Genomic DNA, 19443 nt, shown 5'->3' on the forward strand with positions numbered 1-19443 from the left:
TTTAAAAGAACAGGATATTACTACTTTTTTGTTATTATTTGTATTGTGAAATTTCAATGTATATTTCTATCAGCCCTTTGGCCTTGGATATATTCTGGCTCTGGATTTAATTTCTGTGGAAAGTAAATTGCATTTTCCTTCATTTATGTAATCAGTAGTTTTAGTCAATGTGTGTAACCATGAAACTTCAGTAGCTATGATTAAAACCAGCAAAGCACATTACCATTTGTGCATCTTTGTGCTGGGGAAAGAAATGTAAACAGCCCTTTCCTCTAGGAAGTTAAATAATCAAAAAAGCTGCACAGCTTTGCTACTAAAGCTTATATTCAGAGTGAAAGTAAGAGCAATAAATAGCACTTTCCCAATGTAATGATTTCCATATCCCACTTTGAAAGTTCTTGGACAGGGTTTGACTGAACATAGATGGGTTGGCTATCACATGATTTCAGGGCTAGATCCAGCCTGCCGACTCTGTCACTCATGCTTCAAAAGGAAAGGGATCATGGTTTGCTTGAATAAAATCACATCCATCACTGGGATGTTCCAAATGTGAGCCCCGTGACTTAAGAAAAAAGCCATAACAAAAACAATCTACAGACTGTTAATAACAAAGCAACAGGGTGAGATCATAAAGAGTAAAAATACTAAATAACACACCACCAAACTATTTTTAGAAAGATCAAAAGCCTAAATAAACAAATATCTGCTCTCCATTATCCAGATTCTGAAAATATGACAAAAATATCATGGAAAAATTGAGTTTTCATGAGAGAATGAAAAATGTTGTTTGTGCTCTTTACATCATCTTTTCTAACTAACTCTTAAGTTAGTGGATAATTTTCAAATTGCAAAATTTTCATCAACAGTTGAGGTAGCAGCATATTTAAGAATGGTAAAATGTTAAATTTCAGTTAAAAATAGTAATTAGAAAAATCCAAAATCTGTAAAGAATTTTATTTTCTGTTTTTCAACCCTGCAGAAATGAACAACACTGCAGAAAATCAGGGCTGAAAGTGAACGGCAATTGGAAATGTGTCTAGTGGCCATTTTGGACTGAGCAGAGATCAGAAATCTCACTGAGACTGTGTTTAGAAGCAGAGATTAGAAACCCCATGGATGAAGACCATATCAGTGCCTTGAAAAAACTGTAATTATATTACTTACAGTTACAATTATTTCTGGGCATCTTAGTATCATAGGAAAACTGAAATATATGAAGTATAGTCAAGAAGTAAATAGGAAAGTTAAACATACACATACATACACATGTTTACATATGTGTGTATACACACACACACAAACACATATACATGCATATATATATATATATACACAAAATCACAAAGAAATGAAATTAAATGTAATAAATAAAGAAATCATAAAGAGCAAATGTGAAAACTTTCTGGTCTACAAACACTGGAGTTTGTTTACACATAATAAATGATTATAAGAGCTGCAAATAAATTATAGGAACATACCTGACAATCATGAAAACTTGAGAGTTACTAGTGTGTAGAGTTACGGAACATACTGTTGGCTGTGAAAATTCAAAAGTTAATTCAGCCAAAGAAAGATCACAAACAATCATTCTAATTTGGCAAAATAATTCAATAGATAATCTAGCAGATTCTTCCAACTCATTTCTACACCTACTTTGTCTCTGTATTTATGACATATTTTATTAGGTTACCCTATAGGAAATGTAAAACTGCTGCAAAGTTAGAAATAGAAGATAAGCTATAACTCAGTGCTGTACCTGGCAAACCACTACTGCTGTCTGCATTAATTCAATTCAGTTGTCCTGTAACATTCCAAAACAAATTTTTGTATCTTAATGCTCAATTGTATGATCACAAAGCCAAAGATGAACAATTCATTAACTTGTATTTCTGTTCATTTAACTTCACTGAAACTTCACTTATCCTTGCAAAAACATACACTGAAATCCTGCTAGAAATGGAATAGGAAAATGCCAAAGTAATCAGCTACCAGAAAGGCATTCAAACACAGTGAGAAAATGTCCTTGAGCCTGAAAAGAAGACAAGCATGTCAATAAGTGTACAGATAACAAGAGATACAAAACCTTGTGAATACTATGCTATTTACCTGTAGTAAGCAAAAAGCCCCTTTAAGGTGCAGAGCCAGTGAGGAAAAAAAGAACATCAAGAAAGAAATATTACACACATTTTGAGAAATGTTGACTATTATTTGTGGTCTTCAATGGAGTCATTATGTATTGTGCAGGCATCCTGGCTGAAATACTGCCAGACGATCAAAACCCTGTGGGAAGGCCATGTTAGAACTGCAAAGGATTTCACAGAAATTCAAAGTGAGAACGAAGGAGGTTTAAATCTCACAGCTGTCCTCAAGCATGGGAAGCAATGCTCTATGAGATTCAACCATCTGCCCTAAAACATTAAGGCCCTGCTCCTGCTGCCTGGGAAGTCAATGGCCAGTTCAAACAGAGTCCCACAAAAGCACAGCTCAGAGCCTGCACAAGCACAGGGAAGCAGACACCGCACTTGATAAACTGCTCCTTGGTGCAAGCTGCACGAAACAATTCTCACTCAGCCTTTGACTGGACATTATAGCTGCTGGGAACTGCTTTGCAATAAAGTGATGATAATTTTAATTTACCATAATATGTCATTTCTTAAATGAGAAAAAAATTCCTTTCTTCAGCAATCCCATAAAAGTCATAAAAATTTCCTCTTTAATCTGTTTTGCTGAAAGCCTAGTACATTAACACCTGTTAAAAGGAAATGCACTAACAGTGGTCCTTAAAAGAAAAAGTACAAATAAAGAACACATTAAACTGCCACAATGAATCTCCTATTTATTCAATATACCTTGTATACAATGATGTAATTCCATGTAACAATGCCAGTTTTAAGAGCAAATATATTTCCAAAAGGCTGTATTCCATAATGTGCTGCACACTTTCCATAAGATTCCCTGACATGCTGTTATGTATACTTTCGGTAAAAGTTGCTTAATAAAATTAAAAATCTCTGCTCTCTGGGAAAAATGGATTTTAAAATGATTTAAAAATAGCTGGGGGATAATTAGATGATAACAACAGCTGAGGTATATGAAGAACTAATCATGTCGAACCAATATATCTACCTATTTGACACGGTAACCAATAACTGTATAGGAAGAAGTAGATGTGATCAAAACTTCATTTTTATTTTAGTAATGTGACTGACATTCTAAAAAGCAAGTTGGGAAATGTATCTATTACGAAATCACCATCCTCTAATTGCACACCTAAAAGAAAGAAGAAAACCTCTTAGAGTAGGTATCAGTGCTTCATTGTCAAAGTGGGATTTCAAGTGAAGGTCCCCTACTCTAGTCAACGTTTCATCAGTGACTCTAATGATAGAATAAGGAGACAGAATAATTAGGGATGGCATCAAGCTCTTATTAATTTCTCTTCATGCTTCATTTTCAGCAAAGATGATTTATATTTGATACACAGAAAAAGTCTTCCCATCAGAAGATTCGTGAACCATGAAAGAGGTTACCAAGGTGTGTTAGCAAATCTCTTAGACTACAAGCTTTAAAATGCAGCTTGGACAAATAGCGTAAATGTACTTATGGCACCTCAGCCCAGGGAGATGGACAGAATGACATCTGACAAGATGGTCTCTGTCAGTGCTTCAGTTCTATGGTCTTCATGTCAAAAGTACACAGAACATGGCGTTTCTAAAATATATAACGGCATATACTTAGGATATTAGTTAAGGTTAAAGACTGGATGTAAGAAGGTGGTGAAAATCAAAAGGATAATTTTAGAAGGCCAGCATATTGGCAAAACTATGTGAAATCTATATTTAAAAATATAACAGCAAGAACAATTCACTCAGTTTGCACGCCAACAATCTTGTTAAAATTTGAACAAGAGTCGAGATTTGAATGAAAGTTATGATAAAAAGAACCATTTGCATTAATTTTGCTGTGTGATTTTACTGTCCAGAACTATTCTTGCTTAGAAGATATTTGTTTCTTAATTCAGTTGGTCTAAAGCAAGGGAAATAAAATAGATCTCATAATGATTGGCATCTTTCTGGAGACCTAAACATGACACAATTTATGAGATGACAGTGGTAGAAATCGCTGTCATCCGGAACAATAGATACTTGTTTTCTAGCACTTGGAAAGAACTATGAATCTGGCAGCCTCATGGAAACCTTGGGGCAGTACAGAGAGGGTACCAGACAAATCATGGTTTTTGGTCTGCACAGGGCAGAAATTCAACAAAAAAATGCAGCTACTGGATTCAGGAAAAAGGTAGAGTTATTTGCAACACATGAGTAGGCAACATAAAATATCATTTGCTGTGACAAGATACCTGACTCTGTTTAAAACAGGACATACCGTACACCAACAGTAACAGTGTTTACAAGACTGAATTTACAGTCTCTTTCTCTCTGATTTTAAGAACTGTTGAAAATTTTATAAATTCATGATAGGTTTTCAGAGTGCCCTGATAGATTTTGTTTAAAGATGAGAGCAAAGAATGAAGATAAAATGGTTGGGATATTCTCCAAAATTAGTTTGATACAAACATCTCATTAAACAAGAATCGTTTAGTGAATGACTAAGATTCTCTTTGTAGAAAGTTATGGCATCTGCTAGAGCCTGAAGAATAATTTCAATGAGCCTGAGTGAAAAGAATGCATAAAATGCAGTGTGTTTTGACCTGAAATTTATAAATATTTTCAATCTGGTGCTTAGGTTTCCTTTGCATTCTTAAATCTGAGTCTCCACCTCAAAGTAAACATAGAGGATTAAAATCTTTGCAACTAAAATGAAAAAAAATTTCAACTCCCTTCAGACAAACACCGCTGGAGTGTGGTCAGTTGCTTGTGTTTTTTTCTCATCCAAGGTCTTTGGGGAAGTACGTCCTCTCTAATGACAAAGTATGGTAACTTTGCATTCACATATTGTAAGAAAAAAAATCTACAGTACAGATTAATTTTAGATCATAGAACTTTAGTTAAGTGGACTCTATAAATTTAATTCATGCATTCTTTATTCTCAACAATTTTATGCTCCTCTACTGAGAAATTTTGTTTTCAGTAGATACATTTAGCATCGCAAATTTATCTTGTTAGATAGTAGAAATATTAATAATGTACAATTTAATACAAACTGACAATGGGTAATCATTCTTTCATGTGGCTGAATCTTGGTTGCTCCCATTAGCTTCAGCTATCAAACTTTTTGCTTTATCTCATTTTGTCTTAATCAGTGGAATATAGCGACTGAGTGACTAATTTATAGATTCATGGAATAGAGATGTAAGAAGTTTAAACAAAGAAAATCGCAATAGTAAAACCAAACAAATGATATATTAACCCGTGGCTCAGCAGGGCCATGCAGAATTTAGCCACAATGATAATATGCCTCGCCTTTTTTTTGCATACAAACTTGCACAAAACATAATTAAGAATATATACATCACAGTAATGCAAAATACACCACATTGTTATTTTTTTTAAGCATATGACAGAGGGTAGGGGAAACATGGACTGTAGTTGTGGATCTATATTTATCAAAATGTATACAATGTGTCTTGCGCAGCCTTCCTAATTCTAAAATGATAATAAAATGGGAAAAAGGAACAATTATGTACCTCAACTTATGGACAGTTTGTATATGTATAATAAGGTTGTTTACTGCCACCTTAATTAAAGACAGAAATATATATTTCAAAGATGGAGAACCTTCTATTTTCAGTGATAACTGGGGTCATCCAAACAATCAGAATTTCTTAGGCTTTGGCAACCTCATAGAATAGGTACCTTTTCCTACAACTTTCTTGCTCTTTCATCTTCAAGACTAAATCAGACTTACTTGGTGGTGAAGCAGAGACTTGTTTTTAAAAGCAGGCATAGGTCTGAGGAAATCTGAAGAACTGGTTCCCAAGAAAGTAGGATTTACACAGGCAAGGCGTCAGCCTGCATATCGGTACACTAATCCCTACCAAACACCTTTTCCATCCGTTGGCCCACCTCAGTTAGATTTGACAGAGATACAGAGGTCTCACAGATTGAGTTCCTACATGATACAGGCAAATCTGCAGTGAACTAGAAGAGTAAGAAAGAGCTACGCGCAGCCTCCCATCAGGGTGAGGCAAGGGTGACTTCTGCGGCTCGACTGCCTCCTCCCCAGGTAGCAGGCAGGGAGCTGGGAGCCGCTCTGCACGCGGTGCCTTGTGACCAGCATGTCTCCTGCACCAGTGGCCATGGTCATGAGGTGTTGTTTGGAGGATACGCTTGTCAGGGAAGCGATTCAAAAGGATATGGTTGTAGGAGGCTTGGGAGAGAGCTGCTTTATTACAATAAGGGAGAGGAGAAGGATGTGGTATGTGAATCAGTAAGAAATCAGATGTCATTAATTCACCGAGTAGGTTGCCTCTTTCTAGAAACTGATTTACTCTATGAAGCTGTGAGATTCAACAACAGTGAGTGGCATACACATACATCATAGGGAAATGCATGCATAACATCACCTGAAATTTTCACCCCACTTTAATACTTGAGCGGATGTATCCACAACCCCCAAGATTTCCTCTGGCACTGGCATTTTTTTATCCCTAATCCAAGTACATGGCCACTAGATTTGCACATTTTGCAGACCGCAGTCATGCCATCCTCATCTCTTCTTGTACGTATTTGCAGAGCATGATGCCACAGGGCCTGAGAGACTCTGGTGTCCATCTGTCTGTCTGCTCTCTCTCTCCTTACTCTCCCCGCCCTCATGTAATGAAACTGGCAGGTCAGCATTGTTTGGGGCCTCTGTAGTCTCCAAAACTGTGAAGTTTTTTCCTTAAATGAGTGCATTTGGAGCATTTGGTTACTCCACTTATTAGCTATCCAAATTACCTATGGGTAACCAAGTTATTTCAACACCTTCTCATCTGCTATACCATGATTCAGACAGTGCTGAACTGTTGTTATAACTAATTCTTTCAGCAGTATGCTGAGGAATTTTCTTGCATTGATAACATAATCATTAGTCTTTGGGGATTGCTGGATTTCTTGTTGTTTTTTTTAATACTCATTCACAGTGAAAAGTGCTTGATATTATTGTACAAACATAAAGTAAGACCTCATATTTGCATTTCACTCCTGTGATCTCTTATCTTTAAAGAAGGATTAAAAGCTAAGCCTCTTTACCAAAATCACCGAACATATTAATTATATACTTTATAAATAATTTAATTGCACACAGAAAATAGACTTTCCTAAAGTTTCATACATACTTCTCTTTATATTGTGGAAATTATTTTTAAAGTAGAGCAATTTCTCTCTTAATACTTTTCATGGTGAAAGTCTATCCTGCTTAATGTATAATGTGATGATCTACAACAGAAATTGCTAATGCTCCCACTGTGTAGTAACAGGCAAGTCTATTAAAAGTCCAGAATAGTAAAGAGGTTATGATCATGATGTGCCTCTTGTTGACAGATAAGGTCAGACCACTTGCTATTTAACTCGCTCTGAATCTACTAAAGTCAGTGAAGCTTCATCCATATACCAGAACTGAGGCTTGCTCACAGTGTTGGCTGAATCACCACAAAAAACTTCACAAGGGAAACCTGGCACAGTGACTTGACCCCTGCAAGTCCTGCTGTGCACCCATTTAAATTTTAAAGTCGAGAAACCACCAGCATATCCCTGTTCTCTGGAGAAATGTGTCAAACATACTAGAGTTGTGTGACTAGAAGATGGACAAAACATTATGATCTCAATCCTGTGAAGTATTAATATTCCGATTGTAACCAGCAGCCTTCACTTCCCCTTAAATCACACTGTTGAGCGCTCACACTCAACAGCCATTTTGTAGAAATATGACATTTGCTGAAGTAATGTGCCCAGAACCACTTTTCTCAAGCCATCCATTCAATATAAGCTATTGTAACTTTGTCATGTTTTTGTTCTCTCTCATTTAACTTCTGATTTTAAACTTTTTAAAGAAGTTATTTTCAGGAGCCTATTTACCTGTAATCTTTGTGAGAATATGACTTGTATGTCTTGAGATTTGGATATTCTTATTTTCTGGATTTCTGTTTTTATTTTTGCAGAGAAGAATTACTGCAATTTAAAGGAAAAGTTGGTGAAAGATGTGTCCTGGTCTAAGAAGGATGGAAGCACAGGCACATATTTATTAAACCACAACTGGGAATTCCATCATATGATGTCTTCAGCAGGTAACTAATGTACACTGCCTACTTAGCCTCAAAAAAGTTTCATTATTGACTTATGATTGCCTCTCAGGTAGATCATCTTCTTATTTACCTGTCTCAGCAGAGATTTATAAGCTTGACTGTACCATTTGTCTCAGTTTTTCTTTGTCCCCATGTGCGCTGGATGGCTTTGCCCGGGACTCCAAGCCTCACATAGTCATTGTCAATTGGAGGAGGTAGAACAAAAGACAGCTGGCACTTAAAGATACTGAGACAGATTATCCTCATGATTATGTCAGTTTTACAGTAGCTTAATGCTATTGACCTCTGTGCAATTCTTTGCATCTATCAACTTCAGTGCTATTAACTTCAGTAGTCCTAGTTCAGAGTCTTTGAGGTTAAAATATGGGCAAGTGCAGTAGTCTATGATGAAGATGAACAGGATCCTTGCATACTAGTGTTTTGTTAACTCATCTACAAAGTGGATATTACAGATGCTTATGTATTTGAGAGTGATATTATGAGCTTTAACTGCCATCTGTAGATTCCTTTCATGCTATCAGATGGAGGAAGTTAGATTCTCACCTAACTTACTAAATTACAACTTCCAATCTGAAACTTACCCACATTTACTTAATTAGGTAACCAAATTACATTTAGACATGTAAATAAATGCATTTTCTGAATATTCCTTGAAACTGATAAGAGCTGAGAACATTATATCATAGTGCTTTTATCTGCATGCTATCTTTGCAGCTGGAAAAGCGCCAGAGACACCAAAGGGTATATTCTCTTCTGGAGTTCCCATTGACATTAATGGGCAATCTGCACACTTATGAAGGAGAAACACATTGGTGCATATTCACATAAATAAATTAATTAAATAGTCAATGACTGACTCTTTTCCTATTTTCTCCAGAAGTCTCCTGCTCTTCTCACCTGCAGATACCCAATTTTATTCTATGAATGTCTCATAAGCTAAAAAGGGCCATGGTAGGCCAATAAGTCAAAAAGCCACACTGTGGCACTGAACCAGTGCCATAGCTGAGTGTCATCTCGACTGAGACATAAGGACACAGTTTGTGCTCTTGAAGCTGTGAAAGAATTTGCTGAAATTTTAACACACACAGATGTTACAGTCCTGCTGTCTATATTCAATCTCAGATATTCAAATTTTGATTAACAAAAGACATTTGGCAGATCCAGTCAAAACGTGTATTTCCAGCCCCTGACCACAGCACAATAACATTACTGTGTAGTACTGAACAGCTGTTGAACTTCATAAAAAAATGGATGATAGCTGTATATGTAAACATGTCTCTCTTTCATTTGTTGCTGAAAGAATAAAGTGGGATGTAAATATATGTTATCAATAAACAGCAATTTCCCAGTTTTTTGCTATCCCACACTTTCTTCTGTCCCTGTCAAGACTGTGAAAATCATCTAGCATTTCCTCCAAGCTCAAAAAATTATAATAAAAAAGATCTTCCCCTAGCAGTAGAGTTGCTAAAAATCACTTGAACATTTTCAAATAATCACCAGAAAAACGAGGAGCTCAAAATACAACAAGGATAATAAACCTTTCCCTTTACAAGACATCTGTAAAGGATCTATTCTTATTGTAAATTTTACAAGTGTAACTCACAGTTTCTTCAAGGTTCTTTAGTGATCATACAATTATTTTCCTTCATGCCATTTTGAATGATTTTCTATCTGGTTTATTGTTTATGCCTTCCCAGAAGTGTGAAGTATGGACTTATGATTTCTCTGTATAAAAATGTAATGGATCTGCTCCTTAGTATCAATTCTCAGTATAACTCAATGGCTCAGTATAGCTGTTCCTTTATTAGAAGACTATATTACTAAAGCCAAGCATACCTGATTTTTAATTCTGATGCTTTGCATAGGATATAAATAAATAACCACAAATCTGATTATCATACAATATAATCAGATAGGATCTAATCCAAATCAATGCATCAAGAGATTTCAGAAGGAGTGAGATCAAGTTTTTATCTTACTCTTTCAGGCACTTTATGCAGCTTTCTTACTAGATGCCTACGAATTAAAAAGGCTATTTGCTTTATAGTTACCACAATATCTATCATGTCAAACAAACCCCTATATCTCTAAACAGCTTTGTGGATAACATTTATTCTTCTCACTCATCCCTTTCACCAATGATATAATTCTATTTTTAGTATTGCTGTGATTTTTAAGAATGACACTGATTTGAAAATTATGTTGCCCATCTACTGGTGAGTTATTTCATTAATATTAGTGTCATATGTGCCTATAGCATTTTATAGAGTAAATAAAAAGACAGGACTATGTGTCCTACGGATTTTATGATCCAGTTTTTCCAATATTTTCTGCAACAGAGCAAAGAAAGAAAAAAACTGTTACACTGGATAAGACCTGTTATCCATCTGATACTGACAACCTGTCTCTGAGTGAAATCATTTTCCAGGATACAATGGCTTCAATTTAAACATTTTTCTTCCATGCTTCCTGAATTGGTAAGATATGGCTATCTGAGCACTCCTCCCAGAACAAACTTTTTAACACTGGTGTGAGGGAACCAGACCTGAATCACCAGTTACGAGACAGAGCCCAAACACTCATTCACTCTTCTCACATAAGAAAAACAGCTCCATTCACGCCCTGCATATCTTGTTTGCTCAAGCAAACAAGCTCAGCAAGAACAGGTATATGGGCAGGAAAATAATATAGTATATGGATAAATAATACTTAGCAGAAAATAAAATTATTTTGTAGCTATGTTTTTGTAAGTGTTCAGAAGAAACTTGAGTTAGACAAATAGTACTGTCTCAGCTTTACAGAAGGAAAAAGGAAGAAGCAGAAAAACTAAATGATTTGTCTTAGGCTAAACAAAAAGAAAATGCCAAGGTTGAAAATAGAATGAAGGGTCTGACTCTTTACAGCACCTTGTAAAGTCATTTATACCAGTGCAGAAGGAAAAATGTAACTGTAACTTCTCATGTACATGGTATCTCAAGGCAAGGGGAAAAGAAAGGTGTAACACACACGTTAACCATAAGACAATCCTTTTTCATACTACCTGTGCATGAAATGAAGAAACACTCCATTTGCAACCATACAGTGAAAGCAAGCAGCATTGCTAGGGTCAAAAGATGTTCTCTCAAATCTTCTTTAAATTTGAGTGAAATATATGGAGACTTTAAGGTAAAGGTTTTGAAAGTTTGAGTGTAACAGAAAAGCAACACAGACAACAACCTACATAATTTTGCTCTCCTCCAAAAAATATTGCCCAAATTTCTCCCTATTGTTTGTTCTAAATTATTATCTTTCTCCTCACCAAGATGTTTCTCACTCAGTCTCATAAGCATAAGCTAATTTGGGCAGAGGCTGTTGATTTATATGTTCTTGTGAAATAGTGTACCTGTATAACTATACCCAACTTTTAAGCAGCATTGCTACTTCTACAAACAACTCAGTGGGTGTATTTAATGAGTGTTATTGAATTGCAGGCAAGAAGAGAATTTTGACTGCAAGCCCAAAGCTGGGACTTGCACAAAAATTTTACCTGGAGTGGTCCTGTTGACTTCGGTGACTACTCTCCCAAATAATATCTACAGAATTGCTCCCATGAAGAACTGATGGTCTTAACATTTTAAACATTCATCTCACTGCACTGCACTGGCTGGTTATTTATTTTTTTAAGGAAGCATTTTTTTCCTCATTATTTATAGGAGTCCCCTTACCATTGCCAGGCAAAATCGATGAGCCTTTTGATTGGAAGTGAAAAAATGGAAAGGGACATGATAAAGGTTCAAATCCTAACAATCTGCCTGCAGTTATAAAAGTCACTGCTTTTAGATAAAACGCAGTTCCCGCGCCACAGCTCTGCATTCACTTTTAGTACTGATTCTAAGATAGAAATCATACACTTGGTCACCCTTGACAAGCCATCCTTGTTAGTTGCATCGTTGTTTCATTTTTTCCTCTCCTCTGTAAAAGAGAGAAGACTCCCTCAAATAGACTTGGGTTGTAATTATTTTAGTAAACTGAATTCAGTGTTGATCTCAATGCATTTTTGCAATCCAGTCAACTTATGGTCAGAATTTTTATTATCATTTCTGCTTCATAAATCTCATTCCTACTCATGTTTAGTTGGAGGCATAAGATATTGTTAGCTACAGTTCAGTGAAATTTTCCAGGATGCAATAACACTCAACTGTCTTATTCAATAACTATACCCAGTTTATTCTTGGAGAATAAAAATGTCTTTTATGATTCATTACAACTTTTCTTTGTTCTGTATATGATATCAAATCATTAGACGGAAATTATCTGAAATTATTGCCTGCCAGCAACTTGCTGATCACTGATTAAAGGCAAGAAAATCTAATGCACAATCCGTATGGCAGGTCTTGAAGCTGTTCCTATATGAGAACTCTGGTAGCCTAAGGAGATTATTAAAATACAAAATCGTAAATGTTTATAATTTGGCTTAAATTGAGGAATGTGAGACATGAACATTAAAATCAGTTGCAGTCTTCTCACTGATTAGAGTAGGCTTCAGATCAGGACCCTCACGGACAGAGAAGTAAGAATTAAGAAAAGAGGAGCTGAGTACATCTGTGTAGATCTGTTGAGCCATGGCAAATGACCTGCAGTGTCAGATGTCATTAAAACTTGATGGGAATTTTCTACCTAAAATACTAGATAAATATTTTATTTTTCAAGTGGAAAGCACACTGCCTAAAAGGGATTTTTTTTCACAAGATGGTAAAATATTCCAAATACCAATGTTTGAAAAGCAACATATTGGGCTGGGGGTGTGTGGGGGGGTGGGGGTTGGACTGACCTGAATTAAAATGTTTACATCTGTTGAACTAAACCAAAAAAATTCTGACTTAGGCCAGTCTTAAACTGTGCCTGCTGATGGTGCCAGAGCGCCTTACAGAGGCTGTCATTGGGGTAGATGCCTCTACTTTTCCTTAGGGCCTGGTCTCTGTCTGCCCTGGGGCAACACACCATTTGCTTTGACTTTGCCATTTGCTACCTCACAGGAATCGGATGTGTGGAGCTGTGCCTGTGATCCTGGTTGAGACCAGCAGTCCTGGTGATCCCTGTGTCAGCTCCTTGGGAGCAACTCTGTTAATTTGTCAGTGATTTTGAGGTGCTAGGCAACTTAAAAATGCTGTGCAGCAAAGATAAAAGCATCAACATTGACAACTGCTTGAGACAAAGGGTAAATGAGAATATCCACACAGAATTTGCAGAAATACAGTCCTACAAAGGCAGAAGAAGTCAAGTTCCCATTAGACTGAGCTTCAAATTCCTACTGGATGCCTTGAAAAGTGCATCATTGAAAATATTTCAAAAGCTGTTAAACGTTAAGATTTTTCTACCGTTTTCTCTTTTGGGGTGTATTTTCCTTTGCTTTTAAAACCTGATTTTTTAAATGAACCTAAAGTTTCTATTAATAGGGACCTCAAAAGAGATTTGGACTTTGGAGTGAATGAACTTCTGTTTAAAAAAAAAAAAAAAAAGGTATATGAGGCAGTTCTTATGCCAGCAAGAACCAAAGAAAAGCACTCTGGAGACACAGGCTTAACTGAAGTCAGTAGCAGAATTCCTTTTATTTCAATGGAGTCAGGATTCCACCTTATGTTTTTTATTACCTCTTTTCAAACCACAGTGTGGAAGACTACTGTAAATAATTGTCATAGCTGCCAGGAAGAGAAACTATAGTGAGCAATGAACATAAGAACACATATATCCTCCAAAACAGTCCTTGCACATAAAAATGTCTCATAAAATCTGTTGGAAGTGCTCAACGGTGCAAATGAATCCTTATTCATTTTTCATAAATAATGAGCATCAAGGAGAAAGCAAATTCATGCATTAAGTTTATACCACGACAAAAGGCTTGACAAAAGCAGTAAAGTCTAACAGTGGCTCTGTCTAAACGTTTTTTTCGGAACCTGTTATTGCATTCTTTATGTACACAAAACACTCATTGATCTCAGCAGGAGCTTGGTGGTTGAGTGTGCAAGGAATGCAGGACTGTATTCTAGAGTGATGAGCCTAGAATAATCAAGGATTCACTCTTCAAACTTACTCAAAACTCCTCGGGTGTCCAAAAGCAAATGCCAGCATAAAGACCCAATAAATTCTACAGCTTCATCTTGCTATTTAGAAGTCCAGAAACTTTCCCAGCATCTTGCCAATTGTCGATGACTAATTCTAAAATAAAATATAAGTCTTTACACTTACATTTTGCTAATAAAGACTCAGGACTCATTCTTTGGCCCTGGCTGAGATATTCAGCTTGGAGTGTGTGCATCTTGTTCTTCGTACTGCTTTGATTTGGGGTCAGTTAGATCTTGGGCCAGTCCCTGAAGGCTGAGACAATAGACATTCAGTGTGTCTCCTTGAGAGTAATCTCACAGAGTGATGGTGAAGGATTTCTAGTCATGCCAAATATTAATAACCCCCAAGAAGTCAATACAGAAGCTGGATATAAAGAACTCCCATTTAATCTGCTGCACAAAGCCCAGGTCTTGCAGAGAGGATATCTTGTGCCGGATCTATGGCCAAGGAAAATGCTTTTAAGACACTGTTGTGGCAATGAGAAGGTGCAAATCTGCTACACCAAACAGCAGGACTGAATCTGTATCTTGAAATAATTCACACATTTTGAGAAGTAGTTGTGGCTGTTCTCTTTTTTTGTTTTGGCACATGTATAGTAACAGCAAACATGTTGGATACCACAGCTTCCACTAACAGTGTTAACAGTTCCTCAAGGCATTCTGGAAGCACCATTCTTAAGTATCTTTATTTTGTGTTTTTCTTTTTTTTTTTCTCATTTAAATTATGCAGGGATATACACTCTGCTAAAGACAGGATGAGGAAATACTCAGAAAAACAGCCATTTCTCCATATACAAAGGCAAAATAAAGTATACACACAGCAACATAAATGCAGTCTTTCATCAAACAAATTCTGTAATGGTTATGAATGGAAAGCGTATGTGAATGAGGTGTCTGGTAATTAGTTATAGAGATGAGAACATCTAACTTGCCACAACCTTGTGTGACTGATGTAACATAATACTAAGCCAGGCAGGTAAACAATGTTAGCTACAAAGCCGAGAAATTAAAATGCCCAGTAGAGTCCATTCTGGAATTTTCATTTTGGTTTGTTTAACAACTGTGATACTTTGTGACATAGAAAAGGAGCCATAAACATAAGACTATGTGATGTATCTTACATACGAATGTAAAAGTAAATTGTACTTGTGTTGATAGGTGTCCTTAATTCACTGCTGCTGGCACAGTCAACTTACATGCAGCGTTTTTAAAAATATGCTTAATTCTGATACAATATTTAGTGAATATTGATCCTTCATGATGCACATCACCGAGAAGCAGAATGTCATTGCTCCAGTTATAAAAGGGGGGGGAGGGGGCGGAATCCTCTAAGCCACCACAAGACCCATAAAATAAATGCAATTGATTTTCTAGCAATGAAGCATTTCCTTCTCAGAAACATAAAAGTATATATCCTCTGCCCAGCTTCTGGGTAACAGAGGCATAGTAATACCATCTCACTGGTTGTCCTGAGATTTTAACAGGTCAATATGTTTTATAAGAGAATGGTTTGCCTACTACAAAAGGACATCTAAAAGATTTCAGTACAGCTTGACGTCATATTGGGGAAGCCTCTTTCAAAAGCCTCTGCAAGTGTTACTTACACTAGATAATGTCTTACATCCCAAATCATTCTACTGAAATCAATATGGCTGCTTGTGAAATAAGCTACTACTCACCATAAGTCAAGGAGATCCTCATGAACATGAAGAATACACCAAAAGAATTCAAAGAGAAGTAATATATGGGATTGAATATATATTGGATGCTACTTACAGGGTGCACTTGGGTGTTGGTCCCCCGAGCGTGCACTTGTATTTTCTGTGATGTAAGGTATTCTTGAGGTGAAACTACAGTTTGAATAATTTTAATTTATTTACTGTTAAAACTGTATTTTTGCCTATACTATTCACAAACAGTTATTTTGGTGACAGTGGCAATGATACAACCACAAATTGCAAAAAAACCCCACATCTGGATAGGTTATCAAACAGGGACACATTAAGAACTTGCAAGAAGGTTTTTGCATGCGTTAGGCTATTATTATAACGTACTAATATTAGGCAACAGCAAACAATTCCAAAATGTATCAAAAAGCATAAATGATAACAGTAAAATGCCTGTGTTGAAAACACAGTCTCCATGAAGGAGAGTTTTCCTCTACCCCCATAAGAAAACAGAGCCAGGAGTTTTTAGAGTCATGAACAATGTCAGATAAACAAGCAAAAGCTGCTATTTAGAAATGTCGACACATTCAAAACTGGGGCTCTGATAACTTCTCCTTCTGTGGAAAATTTCTTCTACCAAAGAGTGGCAGAATCAAGACTGCTCTGAAATGCTGCTACAAAACAGCAATCTAAAACATACAGTGATTTTTTTTTCTATGACACTGTACTCTTGACAAGAAAATAAGTACAGATGGGGGAGCAAGAGGTTTTAAATAAGTCCTCTCCAAAACTGCACAACCTGAGATCATATTCTGTGCGGCACTGCATTACAGCTGGAAGTGCACTGAGTAGGATAAGGAGATTTTTCTCACAAGGTTATTGTTTCAAGTCAAGTGCAACTTGGCAGACCATGACCCCAAACCACTATGATCCAAAAGTATTTGATATGAAATCATTCAGCATTTTCAAACTAAGACTAAATTGATATTCCTATACAAAACTGCTGTTGTAACTGGCACTAACTGAATCCCTGCTACACTAATGCAGCAGCGCAGATTGAAGTACATGAAAAATTGCTCCTGGTGGTGGTCCCACTGGAAAAGTATAAGGTATTTCACCCACAGGTTTTCTGGTGGTCTGGAAGGCTGAAGTGACACAGATTATTAAGCACTGTTCAGAAGGAAGAATTCTCTTATAAATTTGAGAGAAAGAGAAAAATGAAAAAAAAAGTCTTTGAGATATTTTAAAAAATCAAACTTCTGTGAATCTTTGCAGCAAAAACCCCATAAGAAATGATGAGCCTCAGGCTTTTCTGAAATGATTTTGCTTACAGTGCCTTTTATATTCATTGCATTCTGCGTTCACATCAGTGGTACAGGAACAAGCAATGTACCATGTTTTATTGTGCCTTATTGTGCCAGCAGTATAAAAAATATGAAAGCTGAATGAAAGACAGTATTGAACCTATTTTTGCGTTACAGATTCATACATTTGACAAAATATCACAGTCTGCAAGAGTTAAACAGCATGTAGCAAATGGAGGTTTAATTAAAGGAAGGTCAGAAGCTGAAAATGATGCCTTGTAGAAACTTATTAATATCTTTACTCAAATCATCTTGATAAGGGCCAAGTTTCTTTACCCTGAGGATCCATTCACCTACTGAGAGTATGTCTGTGAGGTTGCCTTCAAGACAGAAGGTCAGCATCATTTCCTTGATAAACTGTTCTTGCTTCTCCAAAAGAGCATGCTGAAGGATTTAGCACTACAGGAATTACGAGAGTTTTTATGCTATGGGGCAGTCAAGCAAATCTAAGCCCTTTAGGAAACCCTCTCACTGGGCTTCCTACCTGCAAGGCTCTAACTGCGGAGCATGACGTGCTACCAAAGTCATGGAGTATGAACTGCTAGCTACAGAGAATCAGGCTTACCAAGCTTCAGGAGCCTCTAAATAACTATTCTGGAACTAAACCAAAAGCTTTGGACTCACTTTAAACTCAAACAACCAAAAAAGGAGAAAAGCCATATTAAGATATAACCTGTGGCAGGAAAGAAGAGCATCCTGATTATTCATCAAAGTATTTCATTTTTTTCAGTCAGATGCTCAACTGATGCAATATTATACATACAGCAGTACATACAACCCTCATGAATGATCAGTAATGGCCTCTGATTAATTCCTACCCCTCTCCAGTCAATTGGGCTTCATAGCTCTCGGCTGGGGAAGCACCCCATGGAGCTATGCAGCAGAAGCATGCAACATTTTTTATTAGAGAGAAGTATATCACTAACTGATCCTCTGAATCTTTTTGGTGGAGAAAAGACTATAAGCCTTTTTCCAGTGATGTCATCTCCAGCACTTATTTTTTCTCAGATGATATTAGTTTAAAAAAAAAGTGTGAAGGCAATAGAAAACTGAGGTACTTAACTAGGACTGAAAAAACTTCCTTATGAGCCCAAAAAAGCCTAAGTAATTGCAAGATAAAGAAATGAACAAATAAGCATAGATGAGGTTGATCACCCACTTGCCCAGATAGTTGTACAAGCAGATAGTGTCCTACTGCAAGAAAAGGCACCGTTCATAGGTGTGTATTTTAGATAGAGACACTGTGTTTGATGGATACTGTGGCTAGGTTCCTTGCAAAGGTAGATACACAAGAAATAAAAATATACTCTTTGATTACTTGTTAATGGAAAACTGTATTTATTGGTTTCTGCTACTGTTTCTCCCTCTCTCCCTTTGATCCTTTTGTTTCATAATTGCTGCACATTTGATTTTTTTTTTGCCCATTCACTGTTCCATTTTTCACCCTTTGAGGATGACAGCCAGTGAAAACAATTTAGAAGTGAACCTGGAAACATTATTCTTCTTTCCCTTTCCAAATTAAAATACTCAAATACACATGAATCAAGTGGGTTGGCAAGAAGCCTGTTTATCCTATTCCTGACCCTGGAGAGCTGCCTGGACATCCTGCTGAGCCAGGGACCTCCAGGCTTGGAGCCAGAGCATGCCATGGGGCCATGCAGGAGGGATATTATCAGATAGGGCAATCCATACAAGACATGGAGTACAAGGTAGACAGAGGAGGAGGTCAGCTCTAAGGGAATACAGTAGTGCTGAAATACTAGTCAGAAACAAAAAAAGTACTTAATTAGCCAGCAGTGTTGCTACTGCAAACAGCTTGGGAAAAAGGTGGTTAAGAGGAGACATGGGAAGAGCGAGGGCAGGAAACATTTTGATTTGACTGTAACATAAATAGTTGACTTTTTCTTGGTTAACTCACAAAAGCAAATTGATTTTGGATACATCTGAAATATGGAAAACTGTGTAGTTAGAAGGTACCCAAGTTAATGTTATATGAGCTAACCTGGGTAATGAGAACTGCATAGCCATGACAAAACAGAGATCAGGAAGATTAATTTACCTCGATCTTGGCA

At 36.7% G+C, this 19443-nt stretch overlaps 1 long non-coding RNA gene across 1 annotated transcript in view; it reads left to right on the plus strand.

Annotated features, from left to right (window-relative positions):
- LOC136993248 (uncharacterized) overlaps nucleotides 1-8979 on the plus strand; it is a 33205-nt gene extending 24226 nt beyond the window's left edge. The window contains exons 2-3 of the long non-coding RNA XR_010885486.1: nucleotides 8096-8221; nucleotides 8954-8979. This is a non-coding gene — a long non-coding RNA (uncharacterized lncRNA). The remainder of the gene's footprint in view (nucleotides 1-8095; nucleotides 8222-8953) is intronic.
- The last annotated feature ends 10464 nt before the right edge of the window (nucleotides 8980-19443 follow it).

The sequence above is a fragment of the Apteryx mantelli genome, chromosome 13 (genome assembly GCF_036417845.1).
Source record: "Apteryx mantelli isolate bAptMan1 chromosome 13, bAptMan1.hap1, whole genome shotgun sequence".
Lineage (NCBI taxonomy): Eukaryota > Metazoa > Chordata > Aves > Apterygiformes > Apterygidae > Apteryx > Apteryx mantelli.